This window comes from Ostrea edulis, chromosome 9 (assembly GCF_947568905.1).
Source record: "Ostrea edulis chromosome 9, xbOstEdul1.1, whole genome shotgun sequence".
NCBI classification, from domain to species: Eukaryota; Metazoa; Mollusca; class Bivalvia; order Ostreida; family Ostreidae; genus Ostrea; species Ostrea edulis.
Genome location: NC_079172.1, coordinates 14,856,615 through 14,874,132, shown reverse-complemented (window position 1 = coordinate 14,874,132; position 17,518 = coordinate 14,856,615). Strand labels below are relative to the sequence as shown.

General features: G+C 36.0%; 1 protein-coding gene across 8 annotated transcripts in view; it reads right to left on the bottom strand.

The window, feature by feature from the left end:
- The window catches only part of LOC125658411 (5-hydroxytryptamine receptor 1-like), a 141,670-nt gene extending 127,117 nt beyond the window's left edge, over positions 1–14,553 (bottom strand). For 4 of the 8 annotated variants that reach the window (XM_056148627.1, XM_048889658.2, XM_056148628.1 and 1 more), the window contains exon 1: positions 14,150–14,553. The gene's annotated coding sequence lies outside the window, so the exon portion shown is untranslated. The remainder of the gene's footprint in view (positions 1–14,149) is intronic. The other 4 variants (XM_048889660.2, XM_056148626.1, XM_048889664.2 and 1 more) reach the window with 1 other exon arrangement.
- Between the last annotated feature and the right edge of the window lie 2,965 nt (positions 14,554–17,518).

Sequence of the window (17,518 nt, the reverse complement as noted above, 5' to 3'; positions counted from 1 at the left end):
AATGAAATCTAATTGTGAATTTTAAAATAATTCAGTTAATTATCTCACAACCTAAACAGAAAACGGCCTTCAAACATTATGCCGAGGTCCAACTTGGAAAAAAAATGTTTACCTTTACGCGCCTTCGAGGTGAATATAACATTTGATTTCGTCAACATCAGGCCAAAATGAATTGGGAATTTCTAAATTGATATGATTGGTTAATATTTCGTCGGTCACTCATTGAAAACGCGCGTCTTTACTTACACGTACATGTACTTTCGACTACTTTGTACTAAATAGTTGTAAGCAAGCATTCTGTAAGTATTGCATTGCAATGCATTCCCCTACCGACCCGAAGTCAAGTCGTCTGCGTGAATAATCATACGTCAACAGTTTATGCACAGGAATAACCAGGTTAACGTCATAGTGGCATATTTAAATCCCATGTTTTCTAAGTCCAAGAGCGATGTCTCAGTAAAAATTCAATGGACCGGAACGAAATTCGAACTTGATCTGTAACTTGTTATGGTAAAGTAATATATCAAACGAAAATCTACAAGCATGGCAGAAATCAGTGTAGAAAATGGAGTATTCTCATTAATTTTCTAAGCCCAAGGGTCATAACTCAACAAAGAATCACACCGGAAGAACGTTAAAATTTAATCTGCAACAAGATTTCAAATAAATATCTACAAGAATGGCGTGTCATAACCCCTGTACAAGGTGAGGGAAAACTATATTCATACATGTATCTACCAAAATGGAAACCAGGCTTTTTAATACAACTTTTAAAACAATCAAACAGTAAAAATACAAGAATTGTTCACTTTCTTCTCTATTTTTGAACATCTACAAAGCAACCTGGTTTTGCAGATATATTGAGGACGGAGGCCTGTACCAAAATTATGAAATATGACTCGTGGGCTAGGGGTTTAGACTGCAGGGTTAAGCTATAAGGATACGGTCATGTAAAACAAATTTTCTATACTCCTGAATACTTAATGTGTGATGATAATGAAGACAGAAACTACACAAAAACCCTGACTATCAGAGATATATTTCGGGATCCAGTAAAATTTAATGTTCTAGCAAGCCCCTATCTTTATTCCACACAAACATATTAACTGCTGTGAAAGAGAAACTCCAGATGAATTGTGCCACAACATATGCAAAAAATGGTGTACAATGTAAATCAAATGTGGATTCTCAACCAAAGGCCCAAAGGCCTTATCAGTCACCTGAGTATTAAAAGTATCACTAGTCCCAAGGGCTACGAAATCTAGAAAATATTTCCTGTTTTGAATTATAATATTTAGCAACAATATAAAACAAGATGTGTTCGTAATACTTAAATGCCCTCGAAAGTGCCTAGATTTATATAATATGATACATGTATATCATTATGTAACATCGAATAAACAAAAAAAAAAAACCTACAATTTTGGTAAAGGACTCCTACCCCTTTTAAATATCTATTTAATTTCAATTCAGTATTAATAGCATTAAAGAAGATATTATTTAAATGTTTTACCTATACACTGTTTATAACAAGTTTGGCCCCGCCCTGGAGTCAGAACCTCTACCCTAGGGATCATGAAGTTTACAATTTGGAAGAGGCCTTCATGCGCTACATGACTATTTGACCCTGAACATCTATATGTAGTTCATACTTAGAGTACGACCGGATAGTGTGTCATGATCCAGAACCAAGGTCAAGGGTATTGTATAAAAGGTTTTAACTTGTTTCCAAATCCTTTAAAAAAAATATATTAGTTGATTTTGCAATGTCTGTAAATAAATAAGTATTTAAAACCATAATGTAAAACTTATATGGTAGCAATTTTGATGCACCAGATGCACATTTCGACAAATAATGTCTCTTCAGTGATGCTCAAGCCGAGATATTGGAAATCCGAAATAACAATAAACTTGTAAGAGCTAAAAAGAAAAACAGGGTGCCAAAGACTTGAGTCAAATTCATCTAAGGATCTGAGCCATGCATGAGGGAGATCATCCTTAATTTGAAATGAATTTCTAAATTTTCAAACATGTAGCAGCTCATATATGGCACAAAGAATCAAATCAGAATAAGACGAATTAGACATTGTTGTCCATGAGTACATTAAGTTCTCAGACAGAATCTAAAAGTTGCACACGTGCGCCATCTCACAATACTTCTACTCAAAGATCTACTTTGTGTGGTATTTAGATGACGTCAGGGATCGTGGGCCTCTTGGTGTTTTTTTTAAAAATTTACTCGGTTGGGATAAATAAAATATTTGAAAGGCGAAGACAACGAACAGCGAGCAATCTCACAACACCCACAAGCAATACAAAATAGATAGCCGGGCAAACACGGACCCCCGGACACACCAGAGGTGGGATCAGGTACCTAGGAGGAGTAAGCATCCCCTGTCGACCGGTCACACCCGCCGTGAGCCCTATATCCTGATCAGGTAAACGGAGTTATCCGCAGTCAAAATCAGTGTGCCAAGAACGGCTTAACAATCGGTATGATTGATTGATTGATTGTATCTTGCTTAACGTTTCACTCGAGAATTTTTCACTCATATGGAGACGTCTACAATCGGTATGAAACACGTCAGACAGCATTTGACCCAATGCGAGGTTGTATTGACGAACTAGATTGTTATAACGACCATAGAATTTGCGAAATGCTGACTTCAATCGAGACTGTTGAAACCCCTGTACCATCAACTTGTTTGTCAGTAGCTTACCTCGATTTAAAAAGTAACTATACGCAGAACAAGCTCTTGCATATCGAATCAGTTGAGATATATAAACACGATATGCAGGTGATAATGGAATATTGCTACATAGATATGGGAAGTTGACGATGGAGAAGCTGAAATCATCCCGTTTGTCATACAGTTGAGTTGTCAGTTTGTCGTTAATGTCTACTTTCAATAAAATATCTAAGTATGAAGCAGAAGTGGACGACTCTATAGTGTCTTTATTTCGAACTCTCAGAGATATATCAAACCGACATATGAATGAAAGTTATTATTGTTAATAGACAAAACGTCATCGATATACCGAAATGTCGAATTGAATTAATACTCTGATTTGTTTAAATGATTCCCATCCTGCATCTACTTTCGCTCAGTCTTCGTCTCCAAGTTTAATTATGTGAATACAAGCTACTTTGGTTATTTCAAGACAAAATATAATAAGGTACTCATTACACCAAATTTTTATTTAATGGCTTGTTAAAACACCGCTTGTGAAGTTTTGTTTTATCATTCCGGGATAAATCACAAAAAATCATATCAAATGAGTGAGAGCTTATATTACTCTTTCTATGGTCAAATCATACTCCATAAGATGTGTCTTAACGAGCCATTTAATAGAATTTTGGTGTAATCAGCTACCTTAAAGATTAAATCGTTTTAGAGGTTGAATTTAATGAAATCTGGTACAGTAGACGATTGGGTATTTCAGAACCCCTCAACCACGAAAACGTGCATTAGAATATATGGAAAGGTGAAATAAAGAATAGTGGTCAACCCTATAACTCATATAAGGAATACAAAATAAAGTTGGATAGTTTGTCCAACTATCTATTTTTTGTATTGCTTATAGGAATTATGAGATTGATCACTGTTCGTTATCTTCACCTTTCATAAACATGGACCCCTGGGAATACCAGAGGTGGGATCAGGTGCCTAGGAAGAGTAAGCATCCCCTGTTGACCAGTCACGCCCGCCATGGGCCCTATATCTTGATCAGGTAAACGACGTAATCCGTAGTCATAATCAGTGTGTCAAAAGGGGTTTGACAATTGATATGAAACACGATCAGTTGAGAGATATAAACACCATATGCAGGTGATAATGGAATATTGCTACATAAATATCAATCTAATTAAATATGAGATGAGATGAGATGTTGACAATAGAGAACCTGTTATCATTCTGTTTGTCATAAACTTGAGTTGTTTGTTTATCGTTAATATCTATTTTCAATAAAATATCTAAGTATGAAGCAGATGTGGAGGACTCTGTATCGAATCGTCATATGAATGAAATTGATTACTGCTCATAGTTAAACCGTCGCCGATATATTTAAATGTCGAGTTAAAGGCCACAGTAAGATCTTTTTCTTCTGATGTAGAAGCTTTTGAATAAACTTTTGCCTCATAAGAATATAAAAAGGTTGGCTAACAAAGGAGCACAATTCATGCCCATGGAAGTTTCAACATACTGTTGCAAGACCTGATCATTAAAGACTACGAAAATATTGCCAATGAGGAACGTTAACATATTTTTAATCTCAACTTCAGAGTACTTGTGCGTGGAATCAGAGTGGTGTTAAACAAAGTAATGTTTGGAGGGCAGATCGCTAGATATGAATATTTCCTTTTCCCATTTTTGTTGAAAAAGCAACTGTCAATAATGTCAACAATCTAGTCCTTAATTTATCATGAGGAATGGTCGTATAAAGTGTTGAAAAGGCATGCGATATGTTGTTGATATGAAGAAGGTTTTGCGATTTCAAATTTACTGATTCTTTAGAACTTTTTAGAATCTACATTTGATTTACACCATTTCTGTCATGTTGTGGCACAGTACACTTGGAGTTTCTCCTTCGGTGAGGAGCTAATATAGGGACTTGTTTGAACATTTGCTGGATCCAGCAATGTATCTTTGTAAGGGTTTTTTGTAAAGTTTATAAAATGCAATACCAGACAAGTATTCATACAAGTTCTACGAGTATTAAAATACATATGATGGTGACCATCGCAAATAAACGTTCGTAAAATTATTTATGGTGAATTGAAATTTAATAGCTCCATTTGATGTAATCAATACAGTGTTGATCACAATTTATATAATGGACAGAGTGTAGAAAATTACAATTTATATAATCAACAGAGTGTAGAAAATTACAATTTATATAATGGACAGAGTGTAGAAAATTGCATTTCACATAATCAACAGTGTAGAAAATTACAATTTATATAATGGACAAAGTGTAGAAAATTACAATTTATATAATGGACAGAGTGTAGAAAATTGCATTTCACATAATCAACAGAGTGTAGAAAATTACAATTTATATAATGGACAGAGTGTAGAAAATTACAATTTATATAATGGACAGAGTGTAGAAAATTACAATTTATATAATGGACAGAGTGCAGAACATTAATCTAGTTAAAATTAGGTGATCTAGGTTTTGTATGTGTTCATCTTCAAAAGATTTCATTTGATATACAAGTTATTTTGAATATGTGATATTCATCAGACCATGGGACATATGATTTGACCTCTACGTATTGCATAGGGTAAAACTGGTCTGCTTAAAGTTAGTGTTTAAGTATAGGATAGTGACAGGCAAATCAGTTGTAAGTTGGTATATTTACATTAATATTTCTACGTGGTTTTGCGCTGAAAAATTGAAATAATTGATGTGTATTATATGTCCAGTGAACATTGCAATGACGCGCTGAACCATAACATTGACATCACAATACCAATTCGACCAATTATGTTGAAGAAAACAGCCACTACTACATTATTACACGGCTGTTACAGCTTGTTAACTGACAGGCGAGTAGAGTATTAATAAATGGGGTGTCACGGTGCTATTTCTACAGTATCACCTCTAAATATGATATAAACATTATAAGCGCTAGAGTGTCATATTTTGACATCAACATGTAAACCGCAGAGGTACGAAAACACCCATTATATGTCCACACACGCTTAGGTTCATGTATTATCAGCTCATGAACTACAATGATAATGTCTAAAAACAATAACTATACAATGCTTAAATAAATAGGTCCAGTCAAAATTAAGTGAGAGGTGTTCATTTGCGTTTCCTTGGCAACAAAGTGATGCCCGTTGCTAAGCAGCGCAAGCCAGTGATCTTTGCTGTATAGCTCGCGGCACAATGTGGTTAATTTAGATTATCTTGGCTGTGGTTGTACATCAATTTCATTTAATTGCTTGAGAGATCATAATCATGTCAGCTTTCAGATATTGAGTGCGTGAGACCTGGACATATATTTCATGTACATTCTTGAAATATCGGCAGATAAGTGTGACTTAGTAAATATGCCATTGTGTACAAACTGTAAAATCACATATAGGAAAGAGATGCAAAGTCCCACATACGAGTGCTAAAACTGGAGGAGTGCTGCTGGCGGTACGGGGTCTTAGTATTAGAAGGTGTACTCGTAATGCACATGTAAGCATGTTTAAGAATTCCTTGAAAACTATCAATTCATAGTTTTTGAGTATTTTTCATATATTAATTGATTATTCAAATATTGTAGAAATTTTCACGTTTGTGATCATTATGAATCTGTATATTGGTGTATACCAATTGGCTTATTGTGTAATGACTCAGTGTGTGCATGTATATTGGGAAAATCACAATCAGTGATCAATCTCTTAAATCCCATGAAGATTACAAAATTAAGAATAGGGCAGACACGGAGCCTTGGACACACTAAAGGTGAGGACAGGTGCGTAGGTGGAGTAACCGGTCACACCCGCCATGAATACTCTATCTTGATGAGATAAACGGAGTAATCGGTAGACAAAGTGTTCAGTATCTAAAAAGAACGGTCTAGCAATTGGTATGAAACACGTTAGACAGCATTTGTACAAGTACTCTGAAGTTGAAATAAAAAATATGCTGGAGTTCCTCATCGACAATACGTTCGTGGTCTTTGGTGATCAGGTCTTCCAACAGTCTGTTGGAATCTCCATGGGCACGAATTGTGTTCCTTTGATAGCTGACTTGTTTTTATATTCCTATGAAGCAGAATTTATTCAAAAACTTCTACGTGAGAAGAAAAAAATATCTTGCTGTGGCCTTCAATTCGACATTTAGATATATCGACGACGTTTTATCTATTAACAATAATGTATTTCATTCATATGTTGATTCGATATATCCCTGCGCGCTGGAAATAAAAGACACCACAGAGTCGTCCTCTTCTGCTTCATATTTAGATATTTTATTGAAAGTAGATATTAACAGCAAACTAACAACTCAACTTTTTGACAAACGGGATGATTTCAGCTTCTCCATCGTCAACTTCCCATATTTATGTAGCAATATTCCATTATCACCTGCATATTGTATTTATATCTGATTCGATACGCAAGAGCTTGTTCTGCGTATGGTCAGTTTTTAAAGCTACCGACAAACATGTTGATGGTACAGAGGTTTTAACAGTCTCGTTTAAAGTCAGCATTTCGCAAATTCCATGGTCGTTATAACGATCTAGTTTGCCAATACAACCTATCGTTGGGTCAAATGCTGTCTGACGTGTTTCATACCGATTGTTAGGCCGTTCGTGGCACATTGATTTTGTCTACGGATAACTGCGTTTACCTGATCAGGATATAGGGCTCACGGCGGGTGTGACCGGTCGACAGGGGATGCTTACTCTTCCTAGGCACCTGATCCCACCTCTGATGTGTCCAAGGATCCGTGTTTGCCCAACTATCTATTTTGTATTGTATATGGGATTTATGAGATTGATCACTGTTCGTTATCTTCATCTTTCATACATTTTGACTCAGTGTATGTTGGGATATACATATTGACTTTATGTATATTAGGATAATTGTACACGTGAACACGTATAGCATTATGTTACTATATAGAATAACAAGAGTACCGCAAACGGTACATAATACGCCCGTGAAATGCTTACATATGGTGTTTTTCTTGTGCTATAATTTGTATAACTTTGCTTCAGGTATTATCAGCCATCATGAGGCTGTGACAAACTTTCATATGAACAAAGAGTCTTAACTTAAAATTCTAGATTGCCTCAAAATGGACCAAGTTCAACAAGCTGTAATTTTTTCAAAAATGGAAGAAAATCAAAATCCTTCCCCAGATGCACATCTTCAATACCCATACAAACACTCCACAAAATAAGATGGTCCTCACTTGAAAACTGTGTGAGGAGTTGGGTGGACAAATTATGTACCCTCCATAGAATATTAATTTCCAGATAGACCAAGTTCAACAACCTGTAATCTTCTCAAAAATTGTAGAAAATCAAAATCCATCCCACATACACATTTTCAATACCCATACAAACACTCCACAAAATAAGAAGGCTCTCACTTGAAAACTGTGGGAGGAGTAGGGTGGACAAATTATGTACCCTCCATATAATAATTATTTCCAAATAAAGGGGTCAAACTTCTGGGAAAAAGGTCGAAATGGATCAAAATTGCAGTATGATCTAGAGTGACCCACAAAGAAGCTACAAAGCAAGTTTCAGCATGATATGTGAAAGGGAAATGAAATTATAAAGAGAAAACCCCCGAACGGACGGACGTACAGACATCGCTGTACCATAATACGTCCCGTCTAAAGACGGGCGTATAAAAACACACAACTTAGTGTATTTAATTGGTGTAGAGTATATTTCATATTGATTAATGTATCCGTGGTTTCGTATACAAATCATTAAATACAGACATGCAAACTGACTTAGTATACAATGTACAAGACGAATGGAAATATATTGGATAATATTAAATAAGACAGAAAATGTCAGTTATAACAAAGGCAACGCTCGCGCTGAAAATACGTCCGTTTAATATAATATTCAGCAATGCTGTAGTAATCAGAGAAAAGATTAACATCCAAATAAAACATAATTTCGTCCAAAAATGGCTCTGGCAGTGTTCTTTCGACACTTTCTCTTATATCGAAAATATTAATAAAATGTCAGTTCTTACTAAAGATAGTTTTGTTAAATATCAAATTGAAGAGTGATATTACTGTAATAAAGCATAAATTGAGAGACCAAATTATTACTTTCCAAGCTTTACTTAGCACCAATACCACAGGTAACATGCACTCCAAATTATAAACCGTTCATGATGGCTTAGTGAATAGATATGTTAAAACCTTGCACGCTGGCTTTGGATAAACCGTACACGCTGGCTTAGAATATAAGTCTTGCATGTTGGCTTAGTCAAAGTATCATATAAACTTTGCAAGCTTGCTTACTGCATGTATCGGATAAACCGTGCACGCTTGATTAGTCAGTGTATCAGATAAACCGTGTATGCTTGCTTACTGCATGTATCGGAGAAACCGTGCACGTTTGTTTACTGTATGTATCGTATAAACCGTGCACGCTTGTTTAGTCAATGTATTCGGATAAACCGTGCACGATTGTTTACTGTATGTATCAGATAAACCGTGCACGCTTGTTTACTGTATGTATCAGATAAACCGTGCACGATTGTTTACTGTATGTATCGGATAAACCGTGCACGCTTGTTTACTGTATGTATCGGATAAACCGTGCACGATTGTTTACTGTATGCATCAGATAAACCGTGCACGCTTGTTTACTGTATGTATCGGATAAACCGTGCACGCTTGTTTACTGTATGTATCGGATAAACCGTTCACGCTTGTTTACTGTATGTATCAGATAAACCGTGCACGCTTTGTTTACTGTATGTATCAGATAAACCGTGCACGCTTGTTTACTGTATGTATCGTATAAACCGTTCACGCTTGTTTACTGTATGTATCAGATAAACCGTGTACGCTTGTTTACTGTATGTATCAGATAAACCGTGTACGCTTGTTTACTGTATGTATCAGATAAACCGTGCACGCTTGTTTACTGTATGTATCGTATAAACCGTTCACGCTTGTTTACTGTATGTATCAGATAAACCGTGTACGCTTTGTTTACTGTATGTATCAGATAAACCGTGCACGCTTGTTTACTGTATGTATCGTATAAACCGTTCACGCTTGTTTACTGTATGTATCGTATAAACCGTTCACGCTTGTTTACTGTATGTATCAGATAAACCGTGTACGCTTGTTTACTGTATGTATCAGATAAACCGTGTACGCTTGTTTACTGTATGTATCAGATAAACCGTGCACGCTTGTTTACTGTATGTATCGTATAAACCGTTCACGCTTGTTTACTGTATGTATCAGATAAACCGTGCACGCTTTGTTTACTGTATGTATCGTATAAACCGTTCACGCTTGTTTACTGTATGTATCAGATAAACCGTGCACGCTTTGTTTACTGTATGTATCAGATAAACCGTGCACGTTTGTTTACTGTATGTATCGTATAAACCGTTCACGCTTGTTTACTGTATGTATCGTATAAACCGTTCACGCTTGTTTACTGTATGTATCGTATAAACCGTGCACGCTTGTTTACTGTATGTATCGTATAAACCGTTCACGCTTGTTTACTGTATGTATCAGATAAACCGTGCACGCTTGTTTACTGTATGTATCAGATAAACCGTGTACGCTTGTTTACTGTATGTATCAGATAAACCGTGTACGCTTGTTTACTGTATGTATCAGATAAACCGTGCACGCTTGTTTACTGTATGTATCGGATAAACCGTGTACGCTTGTTTACTGTATGTATCAGATAAACCGTGTACGCTTGTTTACTGTATGTATCAGATAAACCGTGCATGCTTGTTTACTGTATGTATCAGATAAACCGTGCACGCTTGTTTACTGTATGTATCAGATATACCGTATACGTAAATATACTGTGGAATCATTAGATTTCGTGGGTACATGTATCCCAAGATTTTCAAACCACAATAAAAAATACACAATTTATATGGCATTGCAATGTACAGAAACCATATCTACGAAACTGTATCCCGACGAAGGTGTAAAATCTGGACAATCCACGAGAATTGATAAATCGTGCATGCTGGCTTAGTCAATGGATGAAAGGTGAACAGAGATCAATCTCATAACTCCTATAAGCAATACAAAATAAAGAGTTGGGCAAACACGGACCCCTAGATATACTAGAGGTGGGATCAGGTGCCTAGGAGTAGTAAGCATCCCCTGTCGACCGATCACACCCGCCATAAACGGAGTTATCCGAAGTCAAATATTATATTATAAATCGTGCACACTGGCTTTGTCGATGTGTATCTGATAAATCGTGAATGCTGACTTAGTCATTGTATCTGATAAATCTTGCTCACTGGCTCAGTCAATGTATCTGATAGATCGTGCACACTGGTTTAGTCAATGTATCTGATACATTGTTCACGCTGGCTTCGTCAATGTATTTAATAGACCGTGCACGCTGATTTATTCAATATGTCTGAGGAAAGGTGAAGATAATGGACAATTATAATTCCTATAAGGAATATAAAATGAAGAGTTGGGCAAACACGGACCCCTGGACACACCAGAGGTGGGATCAGGTACCTAGGAGGAGTAGGCATCCCCTGTCGACCGATCCCACCCGCCGTGAGCCCTATGTCTTCATCAGGTAAACGGAGTAATCCGTAGTCAAAATCAGTGTGCCAAGAATGGCCTAACAATCGGTATGAACACGTGATACAGTATTTGACCCAATGATAAGTTGTAGTGACGAACTAGATCGTTATAACGACCATAGAATTTGCGAAATGCTGACTTTAAATGAGAATGTTGAAACCCCTGTAAATCCCTGATAAATCATACACGCTGGCATAGTCAATGTTGGTTTAATGAATGTATCGGTTAAACGATTAGATTGATAGACATTGGCTTAGTGAATGTATCGCATAAACCGTGCACGCTTGCTTACAGCATGCTTGGATAAACCGTGCACGCTTACATGAACTTACTGCATATGTTAGATAAGCCATGCACGCTTACATGTACTTACTGCATGTATTGGATAAACTGTGCACGCTTGCATGTACTTACTGCATGTTTTGAATAAGTCATGCACGCTTACATGTACTTATTGCATGTATTGAATAAGTCATGCACGCTTACATGTACTTATTGCATGTATTGAATAAGCCGTGCACGCTTACATGTACTTACTGCACGTATTGGATAAGTCATGCACCCTTATATATACTTACTGCATGTATTAGATAAGCTATGCACGCTTACATGTACTTACTGCATGTATTGAATAAGCTGTGCACGCTATATGTACTTACTGCATGTATTGGATAAGCTGTGCACGCTATATGTACTTACTCAAGTTACTGCAAGTATTGGATAAGCCGTGTACACTTACATGTACTTACTGCGTGTATTGGGTAAGCTGTGTACGCTTTATGTACTTACTGCATGTATTGAATAAGCTGTGCACGCTTTATGTACTTACTGCATGTATTGGATAAACCATACATAGTGGCTGAGCGTACGATATCAGTTTAAATTGCGGTATACACATTACCTCAGTATAAGGCGACATTTTAATTGGCTTAGTGTTTAAAATATGTCATGAATTAATAAAACTGTTGTTAGAAGATAGATATCTTGTAGTAGAACGACTGGACAGAAAAGCGTTTAAAGACTTTCAGACGATATCAATCTTCCATCTAAGAGTGCCAGTCAGCTCTTTTGAAGCAGGCAAATTAGATTTGATTAGAAGGGAGAAGAGTTGTTTTTTTAAATAGTTATCAACCGAGAACGATAAAATTGCGACATTCGAGTATAGAAATTTTATTCATAATATGCTAAAGAAAAATATATCATGTTTTCTCCGGAACAGTACCACTAACGATGCCATAAAAAATGAGCCCTATCAGCAAACATTACATACACGACATGCATGCAAGCTAAGGTCTTAATTCATGTCTTTATTTACTTCTTTTCGCGTACAGTTTTAAATACAATCCTTCATGCTTACTACTGTGGATAATTCGGAGAACAGCGGCACCGCTGAGGGGCCTCTCACCTCACGGTTCTACAGTACATGTATGATGAAGTCGTGTATATTTTTTTCTCCATACCGTAAATCAGATAATTTCTCAGCATGTTGATAGAGGGATGTGATTTATTAGTATTTCCTCATGTGCGCATTCCCAAACTTGAGTGTTAAGCATGTTTTGATTTACCGGTGCTTGAGGTGCATATGTAATAAATTTAATGTGTTCGACACTAATTATCAACATCCTCCTCACATCTATCTAAGTTTTTATTTTACCTGTATAAATGCAAGTTTAATTTTTTTAAAGATATTTTGATCACGTTTCATTGAGGAATTACTTTCCGTCTTGTCTTTTTCAAATCCTCGTCTAGAGCCCAGATTTGATGTAGAATGAAATTTCATTATAAAAATCAAGTTGTAAAGATCGATAGGGTCCTCGGTATTGAAACCGGGTGTTTATGATACAAATGCAAAAATCACAGTATAATTCGATAACCCACATGGGGTCTGCAGTTCACATTAGCCGTGTGTCGTGTAGATCGTTTTTTGTTTGGTTTTTTTGTTGTTGTTAAAATTTTACTTGATGTTAAGAATAATCATACAATAACTTAGTTACCGTGTTTTTATTTTACCAGTACATTCAAATAATTTATAAACTTTAGTTATTTCGTTATGGTTATTACAGTTACGGAGGGGATCTCTAAAAGTGCTAGTGATATATTTTTTATTTATTTACGTGTATGTCTGAGTTCAAGAACAATGTGAAATAAAACCACAACTAATGGATTATATTTGATTGATGAACAAAAACACACATATGTAATCAAATTAAATTATATTGTTCAACCTATTTCTGTTGAACTACTTTCCTTCGTCCCAGGTCTGTCTAGTAAAAAAGCACACCCCGTGGAGATATAATAAGCACACCTCACTACGGCTGTTTGACTTTATGAACAGGTGCGTGATTATTTTAATATCTTTGACATATACTTTCTGCTACATCAGGGATCATCTGTAGTTTTTATAAGTAAATGACATGTGTAGATATTTCTTACTATCTATTGTAGGGAATACAGTGCCAATGATAAATCTTGTGAGGGCTTTTTTTCCCCTCACCGTAACATTGCAATGGTTGGAAAATAAATGTAATTAGATTTCCATATGTACAAATTGTGCGAAGAAACTCTAATCGTTGATTTACGAAATCTCACAGTCTTATTCAAATGTAATTTCTTTCATTGAGATGTATTTCTCCCCGGGTACATATATCAATTAAACATAGAATCGGTCAAAACATTGATGGGTTTTACATAAAATCAAAATTGAAAATAAAAACCTATATACATGTATTGCATACTAGTGTGTCTATCAGAGAAAAGCCTATCAAAGGACAAACGCCATTGATTCATGATATTACACGTGAAACAGCAATATTTATAATGCGACTGAATACGATAACATGCAATATCTTACCTCCCTATGGAGCTAGTTCCAACAATAAGTCTGTGCTGGATTTCCCTGTTGAAACCAATTGTGGAGAGATGGTCGCGCCAATCATTTATTAGTTACATAGACTGAGAATTGTTTTCATCAGAAACAAGTAAAGTAAGCTCTCCCGCGCGCTTCTTAAGAATCCCATATAGAAACACAGGGTCTCATTTGTAAAACACTACCAAACGCTGATTTCGTTTCGTTGACATTGACTCTTTTACAATATGGTACCGTAGGCGCTCTGCCAAAGTATTTCCTAACGCTGGAGTCTTAGTAATAAGATAATACTTTAACTAGCACGACACACAAAGTGCCGGACATCTCTGTGGAAAAGCAGAATCTATCTTAGAAGATTTCCTTCCCTGATAGCTCAAAATAGAAAACGATAATACGAGGATACACTCTTTAGATTAGAAGCAGTGGATATTATAGAGAGAGGGGCTAATTTTGGCGGTTTCTTTACTGCTAGACATATCATCAATATTAAGCGTTTGATTGACCGATTTCTTGGATGCATCATGCTCAGTCTGACTAAAGTCAGCCCCTATGATTTTACTGCGATTTTAGGGACCCTAAAAACGCAGCAAAATAGCGGGGGTATGTTTTGTCAGACTGCACCATACTATTCATATGAGGGAGAAAAAAGGAGAGATCGAATATCATATTGATTCACTACTAAATACAAATTATATATTAATTCTATGTAACGCCAAACCTCTGTTTCAAGAGTTAGGAAAGTGAATACATGTATATCATTACATAATTTCTTTTTGTAATTTTCCCGAAATCTCAAATCTGGCACTTGTCTAGTTCCTTGCAAATGCCTTTAAAACAGTGTGAAATACTGTAGTTTTTCTTTATAATAAAAACCAACTGCCGCATATTAATTGCAGAAACTGTAAAATCATGCATTGGATTTTATGGAAGAGTACATAAAAAAGTTGGATTCTCTCTATTTTAAGACCTGTGAGAGTGTAAAGATTGATGTATACCTTCTTGACAGGAAGTGTGGTGGTTGACGCGCATGACATCCGACAGAGAGTGCGTAATATTATCCCTATACATGTATGTTGTTCATTCTCCGTTCTCTTACTATGTGCGAGTGCTGTTGTTTGCAGGAGCCGTGCAATGTTTACATCATTCATTACACTATCTGATGACAGATACTTTGTCGTGTAATCTATTTCGTGCAGGTGCACCTAGGGAAACTCTTGTGCTGCGTAATCCACAAAATATATAAAATATCACAAAACTGATTGAGTATACTCGACTAGTTTCTTTACAGTGTAATGCTTCGGGTTTAATCTATCAGGTGTAATGGTGGCAGGGGACAGTTTCTTTGGTTTTGAAACATGTGGATAGGGGGTATACACCAAAGTCAGATTATGACAGACTAATGGAAAATCATATTTCCCTTTTATATCAATACTTGTATTTCATATTAGTGTAGTTAATAAATTATGACCCTGAATTACATGTAATCTTTAATGACTGGTGCTGGTGCACAAAACATGCCTGAGCAGGTTCCCCTATTTTGCTTTGATTTTCCCTCATTTGGGCTAATCCGCACCACCCCCACACCATCACAGTACCAAACATGGGGATTTAGAAACTGTGCACAATCAAGAACCCTTCTCAAAAATCTACTTCTCATATGGAGCCATCCACCTTCCCTCACAGCTACAGAGACCTTTTGCTAGACCCTGCATGTTTTCACCGGAATTTCTTCAGCAACTGACCACGTGTCTTAGTTTCGTATTTGTACCCATATGTATGCTAGGAATCATGGTGACACCTACATGTTGTATATCAACATTTTTATTAAGCACTCCGCTAGATTTGACATGCATCCTAAAATCATTGTATACATTTTAACACGTGTAATATCACTTCAAATATGGGGTATTTCCATTTTTTGAAAAAGTTGACAGGCCTATGGTGTGAACCTGTCCCCTGCTACCAATGATTATTACAGAAACTAGTTGAGTATACTCAGTCGGCTCTGTGATACTTTTATTATACACATTGTATGTACTATTACTTGTGTAGATTTTTCTATATTTCATTCACCTGCATTGTTGTTGCTTTCTTCATCAGGAATACAATTTCAGAATGTTATACCCCTGATGAAGTTGAGTATATTCAATTGGCTTTGTGGAATTTTTATTATACAACTACTTGTGCAGATCTTTCTTTATATTCTATGTGTGTCATTTGTATATGGAATATATACATATAAATGTGTGTACTTGGGGTGTGTGTGTGTATGTGTGTGTGTGTGTGTGTGTGTGTGTGTGTGTGTGTGTGCTTAACCACTACATTGTATTGGTTTTTATTATATACTTTCAATTTCATCTCTTCTTTTTTCTTTAAAAGTTTGCGGGCATATATCACTCGATATATGCCCGGAAACATTCCGGCCCGCAAACATTACGTCACAATCAAATTTCTACGCCGTTAATTTTCAAATTTTTCGTGTTTTTCATCTTTTACTCAGTTAAACCGATAAAGTTATTGTTAAAAATAAAATTATTGTTAGTTTCTAAATGAAATTGAAAGTATATAATAAAAAGGTTATAGACTTTGTATGGGAAATATGACGACCTCGTTTTTTGTCGCGAACGGACCTCGCAAGCTCGGTCCGTCTACGCGCCAAAAAACTCGGTCGTCATATTTTCCCATACAAAGTCTATAACCTATAAGTATTGCATATGGGGAGAAATGTCTTGAAAATTTAATTGAGAAGAACACAATTGATTCACCAACTTACATGTACAATTTATTTTAAAGTTTATTGAATATTTCAGTAGTGAGCATGCCTTGACAAATCTACTAGTATTAAAATGCTACAGTGTACATTATATGTACGTTGCAAAACAATCACAATACACAAAAATCGACAGTCCATTTTATTTCTGTGTTCTTCATTGAGACATGTTGATGTGAGTTACCTCCATATATTTTTCTTCTAGATGCGTGTATCTTGAAATTAGGTTATTAAAACACACACACACATACACACAAAACAACCCCACACACATGTACAGCCAGAATGAAAAAAGAGAGGGGAAACCGAAGCCCACAATACTCCATATGTACATCTTTGTTCCACACAATCGCGAGTCCAGCTATTAGAGTATCATAACTAAGTAAGAAGGTCAGATTTTTCAAGTGTATAAGAAATAAATTTTATTTTTGATACATAAGGGCATGGACACCGACGCTGTAGGACGGCATAGTTCAATAAGCTTGTCGGCATGAAGTGTTGCAGTTCATGTCACCATGTATTTTCCAAAAATGAAATTCATTTTTCTACTTTCAATTCTGTCGGAATTCCCAGCCAAGATTCAT